General features: G+C 39.5%; 1 long non-coding RNA gene across 1 annotated transcript in view; it reads left to right on the top strand.

Moving 5' to 3' along the window:
- LOC107979469 overlaps positions 1–23,375 on the top strand; it is a 314,640-nt gene that overhangs the window by 123,592 nt on the left and 167,673 nt on the right. Inside the window, exon 2 of the long non-coding RNA XR_004768898.1 lies at positions 2,361–2,457. This is a non-coding gene — a long non-coding RNA (uncharacterized LOC107979469). The remainder of the gene's footprint in view (positions 1–2,360; positions 2,458–23,375) is intronic.

Here is a 23,375-nt window from a genome sequence, read left to right as displayed (position 1 = left end):
ATGTGAGTTATAGAAATGATTATGCACCAAATATTGTGTCAAAAACATTTATATCACCTGGATCAGAACTATTAAGCAAGTGGGGTTTGTTCAAATAAATGCAGTTTTACCACTTACCTAGAGAAAGGCCAAAGCTAAAAGTTGTAGTCTACTTAGAGAAGGAAAACACAAGTCGAAAGTTAGGAATGGGGCACAGAAGAGGTCTGTACATTGGACAATTAAATCACCTGTAATAGGCAAGCAAATGGGTTAACAGTAGCAAAAGAGAGGGAGAGAGTGGGATGGAGCCGAACCAAGAGAGCAGAGCTGGTGTATATCACTAGACACAAAGCACGCTTGGTTTTTTCCTACACAGTCATGTTGGTATTGCTCAAGACAACCCTGCTCTAGAGGGGATAGAAATTGACTTTGGCCTTGAAGTCAGTTATTCAAGACTCTAAAATAAAAATATGCTGGAAATTTTGTTCACGGTCAAATTTTTCCCACTGAAACACAGGTTTCCTTTACTATAAGTTATTATTGGATAGAGAGCCATTTGGTCATCTTCCTCATTATCTATGCTGAATTCACTTCTGTGAGTAAAGTTGACTCAATAGCATCTTGTTTTCAGTTTCTCACATTTTACTGAGAATACAAAGCAGGTGTTCTGACAACTATTACAGCTTTTCTGATGACTTTTAATTGGAAAGACCCCTACACAGAAGACTGAATCCTCAGTCTGCTATGTAACACACCCTTTTTTGCATTCTTACCTCAGCCTTGTTTGCTTTTCCCTCATTAAGGCATCCTTGTTACGGTCCACTCTTTGCCCTTAAAGTCATATGGGTGGAAACTCTTTCAATCCACTTGAGCATTTGGGGATTGTGGACATTCCCTGATGGTACCAAATGATAGCTGCATGGATAGTTTAGCAAGGCAGACTATATTTTACAAAGGCTCATATCTTTCATGGAAGTATGAATGAAGCCCAAGTCTTTATGTGAATAAATGTCTGTGTTCATGACCCAATAAAAACTTCCTAAAGTCTGTTATTTGAAATAAAACAACTTATGCAATTCTTATGACTTGTTTAAAGATGTGAAACTGTTCTTAATTCACAGGCTGTTCAGAAGCAGGCAGTGGGCTTGAGCTTCATGCTCCCCTGCTCTGAACCACCTAGCACCGAGCTGCTTTTCTCATGAGTGAATCACTGGAGCCTCCAAGCCAGCTATTTTCCTACATTCCAGAATATCTGTTTCTAGAACCTAATTCCCCAACTCTTGATTGTCTATAGAAAGTCCTATATGTTGTGATAATTTCAATTGTCCTGGTGTCCCCGAAGTCCTTCCTCTGAGCGTCCCAGGATGAGGGAAGGTGTCTCAGACAATTACCAGGCTAGTATCTATCTAAAACTAGTGTGTATTGTTTTCTCTTGGTAAAATGACATTGTTTAAACATGTCAGTATTTGAAGAGATTTCCTAATTAAACGAATTTAAACAACTGACATGTAATTGCTGAATAATATATTTGAATTTCATCCAAATGATTTTTCAAATACTTCTTCTATTTTTTTCCTTCTTGGGAATGTGTTCAAACAAGAAGATAACGTTGGCCAGTAAATTACAAGACAGACAAAAGTGTGATTTAGACCGTGATAAATATTCACTAGTGCCTAAGATCATGGGTACCACACATTCTTTTTATCCACTCAGCAAATATTTACATATGCCAGGTATTATCCTGAAATAAGAACATTGTTTATATCCATATTGAGAAACAGCAAGGAACAGAACATTTTAAAGAGCTACGGAGGCAAACAAGTCATTTACTCCACCACGTGTGATATTCCTGACATCTGTTGCTTATGCTTTGAATGTTCTAAATGGTGTGGGATCCAATCCTTGGGATTTGTAAAACAAGATGGTGATCTATACTGATGCTTTGTTATCAAGACTAAATGAATTATCATATATAGGAATTAGCATAATACTCAGAACACACCAAATCCTTCTGAGAGGAAAGGATAGGTTTGCTTTTTGTCCAAATTGTTTCTTGCTGATAAATTTATGTTTCCCCAGAAACATTGTAGCAATTTTCTACTACACCATTTCTTAATCATACTTAGCATTGAACTAAATTTATTTCTTAGTCATACTTTACACTGACTAAATAAACAGTATGTTCTCATGGCTATATTTCACACTGTGGGCAAAACAGAGGTATGTAAATGAAGGCCCTTCCTGTGACTTTTTTTTGGTCAAATATCTATTACAGCTATTACCCTGCAGCATGAAAAGACTCTTGTGAAAATGGTATCACTGATGCCGGATGACTGATTTTGTAATTGTTTTTTTGTGTGTCTATTTTTGTGTCTATTTAGATATGGCTGCTAATGGCATCTACTTCAGTTCTGGACTGTGGATTGAGTGAACCGTATCCTTTCCCATCATGATACACAACGTAAAGGCTCTCCACTTGTAGGTATTTTTTATTCAGCTTTATTTATTCAGTTTTATTTACTTATTATGTGTTGATATGTGTTTTTAAAATATAGTTTCATAATGAAAATTGTTCATAGAGCTGCTAATATGAAGTGTGATTGGGATTAGTCTCTCAGTTTCAATCCATTGTAAAATGATGGCATACCTTAAAATATACCTGCATTAAATATCAGTAAGGTGCTATGATAGCTGATCTTGGTTATCGACCTGACACATCAGGGGAGATAAAAGCTCACTTGAGGAACTGCCTCCATCACATTGGTCTGTAGGCATATCTGTGGGTATGTTCATGATCAATATGATGCCAGAAGGTCCATCCCACTGTGGGTGATATCATCCCTAGGCAGGCTTAGGCTGTATTAAAACACTAGCAATCCAGTAAACATCATTCCTCCAAGGTCTCTGCTTCAATTCCTGCCTCCAGGTTCCTGCCTTGACTTCTTGCCCTGGATTCCCTAGATTATAGACTATAACTTATGAGCCAGATAAAACCTTTCCTTTCTCAAGTTGATTTTAATCAGCCTTCGTCATAATAACAAAGACACAAACTAGGAAATTTAGCACTCTATTAACTGAATATAAAAAGCCATTGGAAAATTTCAGTGTCTTCTGGTTCTTTAACACTGCATAACTACAACTGGGTTAAATCTTCATTTTAGTTAACTATGTTGAAGCAGTTCAATTTTATTCCAAAAAGACATTCATGTGCTTCCACTTACCCACATCCTACTGATGACTGCTGGATTGTATCTACAGTCTTGTGAGAGGGAAATTGTACTCTGAGGACTATAATTGGAGTTTCGGCTTCATTTATCATCCAATTAGTCTGCTAGTCTCCAAGCTCTGGATTTCCTTGAAAAATGAGAGAATCATAAAATAATTTCTGCTTCACCTAAATTCCTAAGACTACTCTGATAGTCAAATGAAGCAATAAAAGTGGAATTTCAATATTGGTGTAAAATTCAAGTTCTGGGGGCTGGAGATGTAACTTAGTAGAGTGTTTACCTATCATAAACAAGGTCATGGCTATCATTCCCAAAACCAGGCATCATAGGACATGCCCATAATCCCAGAACTATGGAGGTAGAGGCAGAAGAATCTTGAATTCAAAGTCACCATAAGCTACACAGTGGGTTCAGGGCCATCTGAAGCTACATGAGATCCTGTCTCATAAAAACTAGTAAAGAAAGAAACAACAAAATGAGTTTTATCTGCTGCTAATTTACAAGTAGGGAGAGGGAAAGAATTTTTAACCACCATGGTTTAAAATATTGGTTAGGAATAGAGGAGGGCAAGAAAGAAGATGCCTTGACAGAGGGAGACAGAACAGGTTTGGAAAGAGGTCTAGCACAGGGAAAATGTTAGGGGTTTCACAGGGATGACCCCAATTAAGAAGTCTGGCAATGGTGGAGAGAATGCCATTGATGCCCTTCCCCTATATTGAGATTGACCCCTACCTTGGTTACCATTCCTAGAGCCTTCATCCAGTAGCTGTTTGAAGCAGAAACAGGCACCCACAGCTAAGCACTGAACTATACTACTGGAATCCAGTTGTGGAGAGGGAGAAGGAATGAGCAAAGGAGTCAAGACGGGGCTGGAAAAACTCTCAGAAACAGTGGACTTGACCTACTGATAGCATGGAGATCCTAGTCATAAAGCTGGGGGAACAGCATTGGACCAAACCAAGCCCTTTGTATATGGGTGCCAGCTAGGAGGCCAAGATAGTCTATGGGACCTCTAACAGTGGAGCTGGTCTTTATCCCTAAAGCATAAATGGACTTTGGGAGCCCATTCCCTATGGAGGGATACTATTGCAGCCCAGATACACCAAGGAGGGTTTAGGCCCTCCCCCAAATGATTTGACAGACTTTGAAGTTCCCCCGTGGAGGGACTCACTATCCCTGGGGAAGAGCTGAGGATGGGTTGGGGGGTTGGTGGGGAACATGGGAGGGTGAGGGAATGGGGGAGTGGATATGTAAATATGAGTAGTAATTAAAGAATTAAAAAATAAGGAAAAAAATACTGGTTAATACAGCTCCTCATTTTGTATATTCCCCACCTAAAAAGATACATTATTAGGGGCACAATGAATTTACACCTCATATTTATTTCATGTATATGAGAAAATACATAAAAATAGGAGTTTTTCAATGTCAAGAAAATGCCAGAGAAAAACACTCAAAGGTGCAAAGATTTAGTTTTTCAAAATTTTTAAGATTATGATATAATTATATCATTTTTCTTCCCTTTCATCCTTCCAAACCCTCCATTGTACCCCCTTGCTCTTTTTCAAATCCATGGCCTCTTTTTCTTTAGTTGTTACATACATGTGTTGTGTATGTGTTCTAAATATATAAATACAACCTGCTCATTTGTATAATGTTACTTGCATGTGTATGCTTTCAGTGATGACTATTTGACTGAAAATCTCAGAGGTCTATTAGCTTCATTGCTATAGATCTGTGTGGGTTAGCCAAGCAAAGCTATTTATCTTGTGGTGAACTAGAAAGCATCTAGCCTCTCCAATCCTTAGCGTCCCTGTGTGTGTAACAAACTGTTAATAAAGCACTTTAACTTATCACACAGTGGATTGCAGAAGTTATTATGAATGGGCATATGCCTCACTGGTCCCCTTAAAGAGTGCTCATTACTTTCCCTAGGGAGTAACCTAGGGGCATGGGGGCAGCAGTCCTTAAGATCAGAAAGCTCCAACGTCATGTGTCCATTGACTATAGAACTTAGAATGGTCATTGAACCTTTCGACATCTCCATTTCTGAGAACTAAAATGGAGATAATTTCAGTCTACTCCATGTTGCTTTTGTTAAGATAACTGAAGTCAGCCTCTGAGGAGGACACATAGCATAACTTTCACTGGCAATTTTAAAGATATAACCAAAAACTATAACATAATATGATTTTTCAACTTCAAATCAGATCTCTTGACTTTGAAAGTGTTCTTGCTATATACTAAATTTGGATTTTGAGAAAGCTGTAACTGATTACATGAGCTCTTTTCTTAGGTATGTAAATCTTAAATTGTATTATTTTTATAAGTGTGGGGGTTCATGTACCATAGTACCCCTGTAGTGAAGTCAATTTTCTCCTTCTACCATGTGGGTCCCCCAGATCAAGTCTTTAGTCTTGGTGGGATGCACTTTTATCTGCTGAGCCATCTTGCCAGTCTTAAGTATTGAGGTTTTGTTGTTTTTTTTTTTTTAAGAAAAGATAGCAAGTATCCAAATCAAATTACAAATTGCAAGAATACCTTGAATATGTCATCCTATATAGAAAATAAAACTGAGACAGGTATGGTGGTGCATGCCTGGAATTACAGCATTAGGGAGACTGAGGCAGGGGGACTTCCAGGCCAGCCTAGATTGCATAGGGAGTATCAGGCTAGCCAGGACCATATACTAAAACTGTCCCTTAGAAGACTGACAGATAGATCTTTTATGATCACTCAGTGGGTAAAAGCACTTGTGGCCAAACCTGAAGAATTGAGTTCATCCCCCAAAACATACCCAGTGAAAGTAGAAAACTATTCCCACAAGTTGTTCTCTGACCTCCATACACACGTTGAGGAATATGTACCTGTACACATCACAGACACACACACAGACACACATACACATACACACACACACACACACACACACACACACACACACACACACACACACACACAAGTGATTTACAGACAGACAGATAAATGATAGATGTATAACAAATAAAAACTCCATTGGTTTTTGAAAGGCGTTCAGAGGTTGTAAGCAAGAGATACATGTTTTATCTGTTATTAAGTTTGGGATGTTATCACATTTCAAACTGTTTGTTTGTTTGCTTGTTTATTTGTTTGTTTTTCAGGAAAAGAAACAGGGAAGAAAGGAGGTAGATTGTAGACCACATCACAAAACTAAAAAGAGGGCTTTAACTTTCACTTTCTAATCACACACGTTGGATACTAAACATGTCTTGTTATCAACAAACAACCAATATTGTCCTTTGGGCTTGCATTGGACAAGATTCAGTAGTTCATAATGGGTGACATTTTCCAAATGAGTCATGATTTGTTCCCAAGGTGGGAAGTGCTGATAACGAGGGTGGTAACAGAGCCAAGCTCGTGAACCCACGCTTTGTGTCCATGTCTGTAGTTCAGCGGCTGCCAACCTGAAGGCTCTCACTTACACCAGAAAGCCAAGGCCTGTCCCCTGCACTGTTAATTATAAACCACCTGAAACAGCCACACAGTGTTTGGTTTAGCCACCTCTGGATACACCCACATTAGCAGCCAGAGAGTTTCACATGTAAATTCCATCTGACTTTTAATTCAGGTCATGATGTTATCTGTGGCTTCTATGTGTGATGTGTGCTCTGTCCTTCTTGTTTGTTTTTTTTTTTTTTTTCCAGTAGGGTTTCCCATGAAGAGAGCAATGGTGGTTGTGGAGGCAGCTGCTAAGAATAATAGCTCTGGGGACATAGTTCAAGTACCATGAGCATAGCGTATGGCTACTGCTTCACTCTCCCTGAGTATAGGACTTTGTAAAGAGATGTAATTAGTCTTCTTTCCCTACTTCCTGTACCTTTCCACACTTATAGACTCTTAGTGTTCACAGAATTCACATTTTACTGTCTCATTAGATATTAGGCTGTAATGAAAAGAGTAAGTAGGGTCATTAGTTTGGAATAGCAGCCTTACTAAATAGAGTCTCATAGATTCCTGCTTATTTTTTTCTGTGTTATTAGCAATTCTACCAGTGATGTTTTCCCTAAAATTTCTTTGTCACTTTAGAAGTTTGTCTCTTTTGGAAGCTGAATAAATTGGGTTTCAATCTAATACTTGTTTTAAAAAATGCATCTCTAAACACACACACACATACACACACACACACACACACACACACACACACACACACACACACACACACCAATGAAATGTGTCATTCAGTGTAGAGATGGACAGAGTTTAGTGAAGACATGGAGTGTTCAGCCTTTGAACCCTGATGTAAATTGGAGAGACAGAAAGTAAATAAAATATTTTATCAGTAGGATTTAAAAAATTGGTAGAGATGTAGCCATAATTGAGCATAGTGTTATTATGGGAGAAGCAAGGAAAGGTAAGAGATGAGTCTCTTAATGTGAGTACCTTCTAGGTAGCTGGGTGTGTCGCTCAGATTGTAGAGTATTTGCCTAGCATGTCTCACTCCTTGGGTTCAACCCCCAGCATGGCATCTGAGCACCTGGATGGTAGAAACAGGAGGATCAGAAGTTCAAGATCATCTCAATTCCATAGCCAGTACTAGAACAGCCTAAATGAACCTCCTGGTGGTAGAACTGACACACTGTGCATGCCTTGATCAGTATATAGGAGGCTGAAGTGTGGGCTATCAACCGTTTTTTGCCTCTTTGCTAGCTGAGTTTCATTTAAATGCAACTTAACCTAGTGCCTATCGTGAATGCACATGCAGTACATCAATCAAACTCCTGTTCTTCCTTGCAAACTCAGTTTACAAGCTTTGTCATCATGGAAACTTCCTTAGTCTTCCTCTTAAACCTCACTCTTCCTCCTGTGTTTCCCTCTCTGTGATGTGGACATGCCTCGATTGTAGACCAGATTCCATTATTTTGCAAGGATTGATACACAAATCTATCTGTCCTGTTACTGTTGGTTTATTGAAGGCAGTCTCTGCCATAACTATTCTTGTTTTCCAGAGTCTTTCAATGTGCACTTCAGATTAAACAGGAAATAACTATGTTTGTTATGGATATCATCTTTGCATTAGTATTATTGGCAATCTAAATAATTATAACAAAGAAAATGAAAAAGTCACCTTCAACACACTCCATATTTATAGCCTGTCAACTAATTTTAGCAAGAGACTATAAATGTCTTGAAAATGTGTAAGCCAGCTGGCCTTGGTGGTTTATACCTATAATCCTGTCACTTGAGAAGCAGAGGCAAGATGATCAGAAATTCAAGGGCATCCTCACCTATATAGCCAGTTCCAGGCCATGGGCTACATGAGACCCCATGTCAAAAACTCATAAGAAGGGAGATTGACAGAAATGGCTCAGTAGTTAAGAGCACATGCTGCTCCCCCTGAGGTCCCAAATTCTGTTCCAACATCCACATCTCAGGGACTCACAAGCACCAGTAACTCCAGCTCCAGAGGGTCACATACCCTCTTCTGGCCTTTTTGAGTACCTGCACTTAACATGCTAGGCACATACACATGATTAAAAATAAAACTGTTTTTAAAAAAATCAGAAGAAAGTGTATGTATGTGCACCATGTGTGTACAGTACCTGTGTAGGTGACAAGTGGGTCTCAATTCCTTCATCATGTGGGTGCTGAGAACTGAATCCTGGTCCTCTACAAGAGCTATATGTACTGTTAAGTATTTACCCACCTCTATAGCTCCCCATAAAATATTTTTAAAGTATACATATGAAAGCAGCCATTTGTGTGTATAAACATTCATATGCTAGAGAGAAAGCATGTGTATGCTTATATAAGTACTTAAAATACATATTTCACATGCCCAAGAAAGAATCATATTAATCTGATTTTGTAAATGTGGACAATGTATATGTTAGGGATTTTTAAACATCCGTGTGTGCTTGAGCTATTTATTTTAAAAGACAGTGAGAAATAACAGAACTAAAGCAAAAAGAACCCCCCACATTGATGAATAAGAAACTAAATACCACAAAGAGAAGGACTTGTTCAATGCATACCATTCTACCATTTTGACAAGACTACTTATTCCATTAGCATAGTGTTTTTCCTTTACACGTGTGTGGGAGGGACACGTATGTATGTATCATGGTGCTCTTGTGAAGTTCAGAGGACATTTGTGAATCCATTTGCTCTGGGAGATTTCTGGAGCTTGAACTCAGGTCCTCTGACTTGTGCAGTAAATGCTTTTACATTGTGAGCCATCTCACACACAGTGAGGCCAGTCTGAGCTGATGACTTCAAATTATTAAGAAGCAAAATTGATCTCAAGCAGCTGAGCCATCATACATGTCTGTAGATAGATAAGTGGATGCACTGAGCTAACAAAGACATTTTAAGAGGAGAAATTGAGCTGACAGTGTGCACCAGTATTCAGTGTATGAGCTATTTTAGATTGACGTGCATCTAGTTCAAAGAGTTAATCTTTAAATGAATTATATATAAGGAATAATCATCTGGTTATGTAAGCAAAAGTATAACAGAGTCATGTAGGCATTAGCACACTGCTAAAACTTTGCATGTTAAAGTAGTTTGAAAGGTATAGCAGGAATAATCCAATAATAAAACAAACTATGTTTTTATTTTTCCCAGTGGTGATACTTGGCAAGGCTCTGGATTGTTTCCTAATAGCATTTTAAGTATCTATTTAATGTGTTTGACATTTAAGATGTCTTCTTGGCTGTTTTTAACATATTTTTTACTAAAGGGCCTACATTTGTGTATTGAAATTAAATAGCAATGTCCACCATCTATTGAGTTTGTGTCTATGCAGTGGGGCATCTTAGACATTCAGTCATTTGCTATCAGAAAGAAAAGATGAAAAACCAACCATGTGAAGTACGCTGGATAGGTATCCAGGAAGAAAGGAAGAACAAAGTAATGGAACAGAATGTGCATAAGTGCCCACCTGTGTGTGTCTGTGCTTGTGTGTGTCTGCATTTCATGTGTATGCATGTCCCTGCTTATGTGTGCTTGTGTGTGCATGATGGGGGACACAGATGTCATAACACATGTGGATATCAGAGGACAACTTTATGGAGTTGGTTCTCTACTTCCAAGTTTAGTTGTTTTCTGAGAATTAGATTTGGATCATCAGGTTTTACAGCAAGCACTTTTACCTGCTGAGTTATCTCAGATGCCCCCTTTGGGTTTATTTGTCTTGTTTGCTGTAGTGGACATTACCCATTCTGGGCTATTGCTCCACGATGAATAGCCACCACACAAACACACACACACACACACACACACACACACACACACACACACACACACACACACACACACAATAAAGTTGATTTGAAACAACTGCATCTCCCTTTTACAAATAAATGAATCCATGCATATAACTCTTTTCCAATGTCACTTCACATTACAAAACTTGACACTGTTACTCAATAAAGCTCAGGTACTCATCATACCCAAATGAGTATTTCAGCATGGTACCACATGTCTTGTTTTTCAAAGGGTGCATATATTTCCTTGATTGCTCTATCCATCCTAATATTTAGAACTATTGTAGAGTCTAAAGTAGAAATCCTCAGGACTGTTGTGATCAGATTGTACTGAAGAGAACTGTTATGGTGACTGGTGGTGGACAGAAAACTCCAGCAAGGAAACACTGCCACCTTCACAACAAAGGCAAACAAACAAATTGGGCAACTGTTTTTGTTGTCTAGTCAAAATTCAGTTCCTCTCCATGCTGATGCATTGAATTAATATGACATACTGAGTTTGTATTACTTACTCAGAAAATAGTAGGCTATGCAAGTAGGGCCATTGATCTGTAGATATTCCTGAATCCAAAGTGTAATTTGGGCTGTGTGCTTTAAAAACTTGTGACAAAGCAATAGTTCAAACATTGGGAAAACAAGTTATCAGCCACGTGCTCGACTAGGCCAGTTTTCTAACAGAATGGTTGATCAATCATTTGTAGTGATCTTGATACAATCTAATGACCTCTTTATTAAGCTCAGCAAGTCAAGTGCCATACTTACTCACTAGACTGCAATGACACTGATTGGCTCTTTTATCCGGGGGAATGGGAAGCATAACTGCATATGCTCTAAAACCGTGTCTCCTAAGGGCTGGCAGATGAGTCGGTGGCTAAGAGCACTTGCTGTGCAAGTATAAGAACCTGAGTTTGGATTCCAGCACCCATTAAAATCTGAGTATGGCTCCACACGTGCCTCTAACTCCAATGATATGGTGGGCAAAAATAGGATGGCTGGGACTTGCTGACCTCAAGCCTTGCTCAGGTTTAATGAGAGACCCTGTCTCAAGGAAATATGGTAGAGAGCTATACAGGAGGATGCCTGATGTCCTCTGCATAAACACAGGCTCATGTACTTATGTGTACATATGAACATACACTACACACATGTACTACAATCATACATACACACACACACATGCACAACAAAAATTTTAAAATATGATTTTTTTCTTATCTCTCCATGAAACACAGATTCATTCCTGGAAGCTTAGCTACTTTTTAAGTTCTCTGAATATATGATTTCAGCAGCTTTCTCAAATGAAGATTATTCACATTTCATGCTAATGGCAACATATTCTAATGTACAATTCAGCCAATCACAAAACAAACATTAATAGTATCCATTGTTTCAATTAGCACTTTTTAAAAAAAATCAGATTTCTAGAATAGGCAAATGAAACTGTTAAGTAGCTTTTTGACTATGAGGTAATGCAGTATGGAGATGAGACACACTCTCCACACTCTCAATGTTAATTCTGCCTTTTCCTCCTGTACTTTATGGAGGAAGCACATTTTAAATGATTTCTCCCAGAACCATGATTAACAAAAGACATCTAGACTCCCTGCCCAGAGTACCAGGGCCTGCACAATAGAGCACTCTGAAGAAACCAAAGCTCCATTTCAGGACCTAATAGCACTAGCACTGAGCCTATCAGCATACACTAGCCAGGCTCCTTTGGGATTTGAGGGTATGACTACAGCTTCCCCATAGGAGAGATATATTTGTAAGGTACAAAAATTAAAATGTTAGTGGGGTTGGAGGAACGGTACAGTAATTCAGAGTATGCTCTGCTCTTCCAGAAGACCTGAATTCTATTCCCAGACCCCACAATGGGTGGCTTACTACTGTCTGTAACTCCAGTTCTCAGATATCTAACACCTTCCTCTGGTCTCCACAGGCAGCACATACATGTACACACACACACACACATACACACACACACGCTACATAAATAAATAACCTAAATAAATAACCTAAATAAATAAACAAATAAATAAATAACATGTTGGGCATTTATGGCAAGGAAAAATTGCAAATTAAGCATTCAGAGTTGTTGATTTACTCTGAGTTTGGTGCTCTCACTTTCCTGGAGATGGTGCATAGCAAAGGAAAGGAAAGGAACATGGAGATTCATGAGACTGAATTTTATTGAATGACCCTATGTATTCTTCTCATCAGAAGATTAGTCATGAAGTTAAGGTATACTAATAAGAGATTTTTTAATTTTAGAAAATAGATACAATTTGGACTTTAATCCCATTCCTTCTTTACCTGGGCAGAGGAAGAAGCCTTATTAAGCAGAAGAAGACATCTTTGTTTTGTGCTCACACTTATTCTCTTCTCACCTGCTGAGTTGACAAAGCAACTGCTTCTTGATGGGTGTGGTTGTCCCCCCTACAATTCCCATAGTGGAGGAGGTGAAGATAGGGTGTCCCAGAGGAACAAGATGGTTAGCCAACTAGCTAAATCAATGACAAGCGAGCTCAATGTTCAAGTAGGAAGTCTTTCTTAAATATATAAGGTGTAGAATGATCCAGGAAGACACCAGAGAACAACCTTTGGTCAATACACACACACACATGTGAAACACACACTATGTATACATGCAAAAAGAACAACAAAATGTTCCTGGTGCCTATACTCCTATGTCCAACTGGTTGCTGAGAAAATTGTATCCATTTATTTGAGTTCTTCGATGATTCTTCAAACTTCTAAAACTCTCCTCCTCTTTACCTTGCCTACTTGAACCCTTGGTTATATAGCTTGACTATTGCAATGAAATGTTCAATATAACTCTAGCCTTAGTCCCTCATGATACTTCATTGACCTTGACATCAGAGATACAGTGCACAGTTTAGCCACTATATCAGAATTAACCTTGATATTTGGAAAGGCTGTTTTAGAGTTTTCAAGAAAGGGTAGAGTTAATTTCAGAGAAGTACAATGGTTTTGCCTCAAAAAATAAAAGTTACTGCTGATTGTGGGAAGATGACCAACCTTTCATGATTAATTCAATAGTTAATACGTCATTAAAGAATTAGGAGAACCTACACCCCATCTGGGTGACTTTTGCTAAAAGGATTTCTACCAGGGCAGGGGTGATAGCACACACACACACACACACACACACAACTGTGTTTGCAACTTTAGTGAAACAGAGGTGGATGCAATATTCTAGGGGCTCTTTTTGGCAACTAACTATGTGGAGAATTATGGATACATCAGACAAGAGGTTATTTGTAGGAAGTTAATTTAAAGTAGAAGCAAATAACTGAAAAAAATGAGGAAATCCTGATTTTTAAAAAAAGAAGGGAAAGGTGATGCAGGATCCCATCAGACCAGAACATTAGAGTAATTTACTATTCTGGGCAATCCAGCAGCTGGCTGAACTAAAGCATTCCTCTTCAGTTTGAGCATGGTAATAACGGCAGGAAATGGTTCAAATACCATGCTAAGCTTCCTGGAACCCAACTCTGCAAAGGTGTGAGTGTGTGTGTGTGTGTGTGTGTGTGTGTGTGTGTGTGTGTGTGTGTAAGAGAGAGAGAGACAGAGACAGAGACAGAGACAGAGACACAGAGAGAAAAAAAGAGAGAATGCGTGTGTTTTATGAGTTCAATTCTTAGTAATATTTAATATTTCTCACTTTACTCACTTAGTAGCTATATTAGGATAAAGAACTACAAATTGAATACAAATTGAATAAGGATTCCAGGAAGTGAATCTCTGCCTATGTTATTCATAGCAGGTAAAGGAAATTGAAATCAGAGTTTAAAATTAATTTTGCTAAATAATGACTATTTTAGTTAAACATTGAAAATATAATCCAGAAATCTAATGTAAAGTAGGATGCATATCACACTTTATAATATTGCATATGATATTCATAAATAAGGAAAGAGTAGAATTATGTGGAGTAGGAGTTGGAAAACTTCAAAATATGTAAGATGTGTAATGGACAATATTATACAACATGGAAATATATAAATAACTAAATCATATGATGCTAAAAGATTTAAATGTGATCAAAAAAAGATTTACATTTAATTCTTTAAAAGATATTTTTATTAATTCTTTGAGGATGTCTTATGATTGATATACTTTGGTCATTTGCACCAGCTAATCCTCTCCCTAACTCCTCCGGATTCATCCTGACCTTACTACTGTCCTCAACTTTGTGTCTTCTTTATAATTTTTAAAAAGTACCCCAAAATGTATGGCTCCTGATAGATAATCACTCTCTAGCTTTAAGGAATGGCCCCAGATTCAGGAGTATGCATGCAAGACAAACTGAGTTTCTGGATTATTTACATTTAATTCTTCGTTTCAAACAATATGTCACCTACATATTTAATACAGTTTTCTAGTCTCAGGATTAGTAACAACACTATGTATCCTAACCACTGCAATTTATCATATTTTTTTCTAGACAGCAAAATGCACTTTGCACTAAGCCTTTAGCTTTATCTTGCTGCAAGGTTATTAAGAAGACATAGGTACACACACAGCACACAGCACACAGCACACATGCACACACTCCACACGAGAACACACAGACATCCAGGCATGCAAATGCACACAAGCACATACCCACAAAGATTGTTAAAGAGTGTGTTTCCATTCACATAAGCATCACCTTAATTAATTAATATAATTTGAATTTCAAGGAAAAAAAGTAAAATAGTGTATATTTTATTTTCTATTGTAACCGAAAAAAAGTTTCACAAAATTGGTGTCTTCAAATGGTGGAAATGTATTCTCTTTGTGGTTCTGAAGGACAGAAATTCACAATCATACTGTCAACAGGGCTGCTCTGGAGACTATAGGAGAAAAGCACTTACTCGTCTCTTCCAGCTCCTGAGGCTGCCAGCTTTCTTGGACTTGTGGATGTATCATTTTATTCTATACCTCCATAGTCACATCCTTTCTCCTCTGTGGGGGATCACAGATTCCCTCGTAGGACAACATGTGATTCAGCCTTACCCTAACCCTAACCCTAAGCCTGAATCTGTGACCCCCACAGAGAATACATTTCCTGTTGCCAAGGGATTTGTACACTGGAGATGTGCAAACCATTGGAGCCATTGCTCATCCCAGTCTGTGCTGTAATCTGTAGTATCTTGTTTTCAAACAATTTTAAATCTAATGCATTTTGTAGAATATGTTGGAATGTAAGTGTTAACAAGGGCTAAATAAAGCCACTCAAAGCCAGCTAAGCTATGGTAGAACCAGACAGAAGGAATTTGGGGTTAAAAAAATGTACAACCAAGATTACTTTTCAGACAAATTGTTCATTTAATATCAGTTGCTGAGGTTGTATGAGGTACTGTTGTTTTGAGCCAATCAGAAATAGTGGAAATTTAGAAAAAAAGCATTTTGGTAAAATCCAATTTGATGGAAATGTATCTTTTAAGAGTTCTTAACATTTTTGCTTAAATGTTCCTGTGGCATATGATGGAAGTACAGTGGAATCTTTACTTCTGGATGTTTTACAAGTCCTCCAGTGATATTTTCTGTGCATTAATCTAGCTGACTAGTCAGGCAGCGGCGGTGGTGTATGCCTTTAATCATAGCACTAGGAGGCAGAGGCAGGCAGATGTCTGTGAGTTTGAGGTCAGTCTAGTCTACAGAGCGAGTTCCAGGACAGCCAAAGCTATTACATAGAGAAACCCTGTATTAAAAAGCCAAAAAAAAGTTAACTGACTAACTGGTAAAATTATTAACAAGGACAGTTAGCATCCTTGATCTGGTTTTGCTTTGGAGTACTTCAGACTGACACCATATAGCCAAAAGTACTGTTTTCACCCCAAGAATATTTAATCTTCATTCAGAAGCATCTTTAGTAGTGTATCAAGATAGATATTTATGGGTACCTGGATATTATGTCACTGAATCTGTCACTATGTCAATGAGTTTAGGTGCATAACTATTCACCAGCAAAACACCATTCACATTAGAACACACTGCACTTTCAGTTTATCATAGTCCTAGGACTCTTGAAATCATCTTAGTCCCTCAATTGGCAGCAATTATACATGCTAATGGAAAGAGAGGCTGTAGCTACTAAAACACATTACATCTTTTGTATGGAGCTACTGCTCTTAACTTAGATACTTCATTTTGAATACTTTTTACTCAAGCTCTTAGGTATATGCACATTTTGCTTTCAAGGAGCATTCATGTCCAATTATCTATTATTGTAAATCTCTGTCCCACAAAGGGGTGTGCTAACACCCTATGTGACATGAAGCATTTTCCTACTAATAGAATCATGAAGGGTATTTCAGTTTTTTTGTTTGTTTGTTGTTGTTGTCGTTGTTTGGGGATTTTTTTATTTTAGAAGCACTCTTATTTATGTATCAATCTCCCCATTCCTTTGCCCTCCCATCCTCCCATGCTCCCCACAGAACCTCCCCCCAATCCACTCCCCACCCACTCTCCAAAGATAGTGAGACCCTCTATGGAGGACCATCAAAGTCCCTCACATCATTTGGGGAGGGGTCTAGGCCCTCTTTCTTGTATCTGGACTGCAATAGTATCCCTCCATAGGGAATGGGTTCCCAAAGTCCAGTTGTTCTCTAGGGATAAACACTGGTTCCACTGTTAGAGTTCCCATAGACTGCCCTGGCCTCCTAGCTGGCACCCACCCAGAGGGCTTGGTTCAGTCCAATGCTGGTTCCCAGCTTTATGACTAGGGTATCCTTGCTCTCACTGGATCAGGTCAATTGTTTCTGCCAGTTTCTCCAGCACCCTCTTGGCTTCTTTGCTCATCCCTCATCCCTCTCCACAACTGGATTCCAGGATTATGGCTCAGTGTTTAGCTGTGGGTGCCTGCTTCTGCTTCTATCAGCTACTGGACGAAGGCTCTAGGAATGGTATCCAAGGTAGTCATCATTCCCATTATAGGGAAGGGAATCAAAGGAAGCCTCTCCACCACTGCCTAGATTCTTAGTTGGGGTCATCCCTGTGGATCCCCTAACATTTCCCCTGTGCCAGACCTCTCTCCAAACCTATACTGTCTCCCTCTATCAAGGCATCTCCTTTCTTTCCCTCCTCTATTCCTCCCCTGTCTCAGTTCTCCTGTTCTCTCCTGTTCTCCCCCTCCTCTTCTCCCTCTCTCTCCTTCCTACATCCCTCCTCTCTCCCCCTCCATGCTCCCAATCTGCTCAGGGGTTCTTGCCCCCCTCCCCTTCTTCAGGGACCATGTATTCTTCTCTTCAGGTGCTCCTTGTTTCCTAGTATGAAGGGTATTTTGAAAAGGGTTCTTGAACTTTATTTTCATGTGAAATGTTTGCAGTTTGACACTAAGTTTGAATTCTTCAGCACTTTCTGATTCACACTTTTACAGAAATTCAGATCCAGTGGCATAGTAATGGCCCCAATGTTATGCCTGGCAAAATATTACTTTTTTCTAGTTACAAATGGGTTCCTTTCATTGGCTGCAACTACACATGATGTGTCACATGATGTGCCAAAAATAAACTCATAAGTTTAATGACAAACTCAACAAATGAAATGGTAAGCTCGTAAAACCTCTATAGAATTTAGAAAGTCAGCATAGAGGTAAATTGACTGGATTAGGGCCTTAGCTTCAGAATGGCTGAAAGAGCATAGTCCTAGAAAAACCATCAGTGTTTTTAAATGTTTATACCTATTTGTCAGAGATGTCATTAACTATTTTAAGAATATGAAATTATTAACCCATTGCTAAAATTGTATGATTGTCCCCAAAAATAATGTACATGAACTATTTAACCTTTCTATAGCTACCTTTAAACTGGCTAGGTGCCTCTCAGCACTTGCTTTCTCATTTAGAAAGCATCCTTAGGAGCTAGAAGGATGACTCGGTGGTTAACAGCACTTTCTGCTCTTTAAGACAATTTGGGTTCAGTTCCCAGAACTGACATAGCAGTTCATAACTGGCCTGAACTCCAGTTCCAAGGATCTGATGCCTTCTTCTGAACTCTGGGCACCTGCAAACACCACACACACACACACACACACACACACACACACACACACACACACACACACACACTTCTATGGCATTTAGAGATAAACCTGAATTCATGGTAATGAAACTTGCTGGGTTTCCCTTACTCTACCTCTCTCTGCACCTGCTAGTAGATTCTTGATAGATCTCCTGGAGGTGTGGTAATGTTCCCATCAGGGCTCTGTCGCTGAGCCCACTCTCTCTGCTCTCTGTTACTCTCCAACTGAGATGGTCTTCTCTGATTGACCTTTAGGAAACCCTTCAGCCTGGTGTAAGCCTGTCACCATTTCCCAGAAACCAGAGGAAACCCAGAAAATACGAGCTGTGAGTGTCTCTAATCCAGGTGTGCTATACAGCCAAATTCTTCACATCTGTGACCCTGTACCTCAGCCTGAAGTGGAGAGCCAGTTTGAAGCATCTTAAATAGAAAATAATGGCAGAAACCTGGCTTGTTGTGGGTGCCATTGCCTTTTCTCAACTTATTCTTCCATCTCATGGATGATGCAGATAGATAAAAACAGTCCAATGCACTCCTCTTCCCCTTGGTTTCTTCTCTTCCATTCTTGGCCCTCTTTTCTCCTGTCACTCATTCCACAAGAAATCATAAAAAGGCAATTTTCCCTAGATCTTATACTTCTCTGGATGCAACCCTGATAATTAATCCTTGAGGAAAGATCGAGACAAGGTCTCCCCTTGCCAGAAAACACTGAGCACAGAGTGCCCTGCCTAGCTAACTCTTAATAAAGTAAATGATACTGACTGAGAAGTGCCAAGTTGTTGCTAACATAAGCTTACTGGATCTGAACATCTCCTAATCTAAAGACAGTCGGGGGTTTTCCCTCTGTTTCCTGCCATTAGGTAGGGAAGGAAAGTTTGCATTGGAAAACAATTAATGTTGAAGAAGTAGAATACATTGAATTAATATACATAATTATACCCAATATTGAAATACATTATGTGTGTACATATATGTGTAAAAATAATAGTCCCATCACCAATTAACTGTATGATAGTAAAGATCCTGCTTATCTAACTCTCTCTAAAATGTGGGTTAAAACATATGCACCAGGCTGGGGTCACAGCTAAGTGGTACATACTTGCTAGAATATGTGAAGTTCTAACTTCAGTTTCTAGCACACATTCACTGACAAAAGTACATACTTCAAATGGATTACAGTGACAGACTACAGCCTCAAAATCATTGAAAACTTAGATATTCTGATGACACTTTTCTGATACTGGGTGACTTGTTTCACAAATTAGACCCCGCTAATTCATCATAGAGTGACAATTCCAATGGCAGCTAAGGAAAACTGTTTCCTGTTTCATGGTTGCAAATAGGAAGAAAACAGCAAAATTTATTTTGAGGGCTAGAGAGATGGCTCAGGAGTTAAGAGTACTTGCAGAGGATCTGAGTTCAGTTCCTAGCATCCAAGCCAGGAAGTTTACTGTAAGTCCAGTTCCCAGGGATCTAATAATCTCTTCTGGTCTCTGCAGACACCAGCATACACACACACACACACACACACACACACACACACACACACCCCACACAATAAAAAATAATTGTTCAAATTGGCTATTCATTCCCTTCTAAGGGAAACCAAAACCAAAAGCAGTATTCATATTTTTGGTTTTAAAAAAATACAAGAAAGAGGCTGAAGACATTGCTGGTAAAAAGCTCACATCATAGACATTAGGACCTGACTTTGATTCCCCAGAAACCTCATAAAAATTAAGGTTTTTTTTTTTTAAAGAAAAGCAAATTCAGGACTTGTCATCACAGTACCGGGGAAGTGGAGACAGATCCCTGGAACCCAAGGGTCAGCCAGCCTAGTCTACTTGGGGAGTTTTGGGCCAGTGAGAAACCTTTTCTCAGAAAAACAAAACATGAAAAGTTGGACTCCACCTGAAGAACAACACTGGAAGGTGATCCCTGGCTTCTGTACACTCTTACACACCTATCTACAAAGGGAAACTTGTACATATGCATATACACTCTCAGACAAAAACAACGTATCAAGGTCAGGTCAGGTGATGATTCTAGAAGGACAAAGTCAGGCCCTCCTGTTCTTCCTGGAGGAGACAGCAGAGCTGTGACAGATTTGGAAAATCTGTCTTTTGTGTTTTGTGTTTGTTACCAACAATGGCACAGTGTTTTGTGAACTGAACTCCAATCTATTCTGGTACTTGTGGCTCCCTTGTGTTTGCTTGCAGCTGAGCATATGGTTGATGTTTCAAATAATTGACAGTTGAAGGTGCTTTTCAAATAAAACTGATCGAGTGGTACAGGGTGTTCCCTGAATTCACAGAGTTTGCCTGAGCATGTGAGTAGATTAACATTTAAATAAACTGCTGATCCAGGGGAGTGACTTAAAGGTCACTAGAGTGGGTAGGACACATTATTAGAAGGTCTGGACCTCTAGCTTTGAGGTTGAGTAAAGATGCGCCCATTCTATTCTCTGACCTGGAAAATCAGGTAAACAGAAGACTGTGAAGTGAGCTAGGCTTAGACCATCTGTAATAATGAAGAATGCTGGTCAGTCTAAGGATATAAGAAGAAGAGCGGGTGCTGGTTTAAATAGAGAGGTTTACATGGAAGTCTGCAGAGGACACTTATTACCAGAGCCTTTGGGGTCAGAGCCTGGATCTAATCTCAGCCACACCCTTGCTGTAGGCCAGTTAAAGGGACAATAATAGTAAAAATCAGAAAAAAAAAGTTTTTTTCAATGTGGTCACAATGAGAAGAGAGGGAGGGAACATCCAGTGACATACTGACCCTGATGTGTCTTCCATAGCTGGACATGAAGTTGAGATTTAGAGGCAAGAGATATGTGTAACTAAGCAATCTAGGCTATGATATGGTCCTGCCCATCACTGGCCAGTGCTTGCCACAGCTCTAGTCTCTCATGCAAGGTGGTTGGCAAGTTACCAGAACTGAGTGAAATCTCTTCCTAGGAGACAAGCTCCTTCTTAAACTGGTACCAGCCTTCAGTCTCTTCTTTCTCTCAGTGTCAGATTCCTGAGGAAATTCCAATTTCTTGAGAACCATTGTTTTAATAGTCTGCCTACCATGAAAAAGGCATAGTTGTCTCTTTAGGATATTTTCAGGCTTGTCAGGATGGTGTAAGGGATAACCCACCAGAGATGACCACTCAGATACAATTTATAGCCAATTGAAAGTCTTTATTCCAACTGGCTGGGACCACACCCAGGTACTCAGGGACCTAGGTGTGGCCATGACTGTTCAGAATATGGCATATCCTGGCATGTCACTCAGCAGGTTTAGGGGGTAGGACTTCACAGATGAAAGCAGTTTAACAGAAGCTCAGATAAGCAGTTGGCTGTAAGGGGTTCCATAGAAACAGGCTAAGTAAGGTAAGTTAGCTAGGAGATCCTGGCGGTGGGTTCCTAGCATAGAGGTGGATAACTTTCCATGGGATTCTACATCAAGGAGAACCAGTTCTAGTTAAATCTGAAATGGCCTCAGCAAGAATATAAGATGGATGAATCTCTGCATTGACTTGTCCAATCACATTGGCTACAGACTTAGGATCACTGTGCCCAGTCTCCTTCCCCAGAAAGCACCAGATAACAAAAACTGACTAGACTAGGTAGTCTATGGGTGGGAGAACCTTCTCTTGGTAAAATGAAATTACCCAGAGAACAAGTCTGAAATAAGGACAGCAAGGGAATACCAGGTGAAAAGATAGGCAGGGCCTGAGATCTCTTCTCCATTAAGCACCAAACCCCCTCCCTGCACTATGTCTCATGAGCCCTGAGGGCCTTACAAGTAAATAACAGCAGACAGCCAACACATAGCTGCCATGTGAACAAAGTATCTAAGTAGTGTCCCAGAGAGTTGGTGCAGGAAGATGGTTAAATAACAGAACTGCAAACACTTTCTCAGAAATGAAGAACAGAGGTCTCCACACTGGAAACGTCCACTGAGCTTAGGGGATGGCTCAGTGTGAAAAAAAAAAAAACCACTGAATTCACATTCCCAGCATTTATGTAAAAAGCTGGGTGCTTTTTAGAATTCTAGCACTGGGGGCAGAGACAGGTGGATCCTGGGACTGTTGTCCAGCTGGTTTAGAGAAACCATTGAACTCTATGCTCATTGAGAGAAATGCTGTGTCAAAATGTTAGGTAGGGAAACAACTGAAGATTTGAAGGCATCCCAACATCACCCTCTGCCCTCTGATTTACACACACACACACACACACACACACACACACACACACACACACACACACACACACACACACGGCACATTGGCTGTCCAAAAACTAATATGGATTAAGATACATATTAAAGTGTTTGCATTTTATAGTACCCTGAAACCAAGGCTGTTGGGGTGGAGCAGTGTTCAACACACACCCTCCCTTAGTAAACACCTGTCTGTCTTAGGATGCTGGTGTCTGGGTCAGGACAGAGTTGTCCTCAGCTGCTTCTAGTTCTAGTGACTTCTCTAGAGCCCCTTCAAAAGAGTACCTGTCAAACTCTGCTCTGACCTTCCCTTGTTCTGGCTACAGATTCTGTCCCCTTTACTGCTTTCCATTGCCAGTGGCCTTGCAGTCTGCCCATCAAAAATGTCCCTAGATGTCTAGTTTCAGATGGAAGCCACCATAGCTCCTCTGCTATTCTCTCTTACAAGTGACCTTTGCATTTGTTTGTAGATGTAGGTAGACAAGTGGTAGATAACTAACTTCATTTGGTTCATTCCTCTCTGTACTGGTCAATGTGCTGATATGGGACTGGCATCTTTAGCTTCTACCACTGAGTTATGAAATTGCCATGTCCCAGATGCTGTGTTAAGTAATTTACATACATCTAAATAGCCTAAGCAAGTATCCAATTGTAAAGTTACAGCACTCCTCATTTTAACTCAG

Source organism: Cricetulus griseus, chromosome 3 (assembly GCF_003668045.3).
Source record: "Cricetulus griseus strain 17A/GY chromosome 3, alternate assembly CriGri-PICRH-1.0, whole genome shotgun sequence".
Lineage (NCBI taxonomy): Eukaryota > Metazoa > Chordata > Mammalia > Rodentia > Cricetidae > Cricetulus > Cricetulus griseus.
The sequence above is the reverse complement of the archived record's forward strand: the minus strand, read 5'-3'. Positions and strand labels throughout refer to the sequence as shown.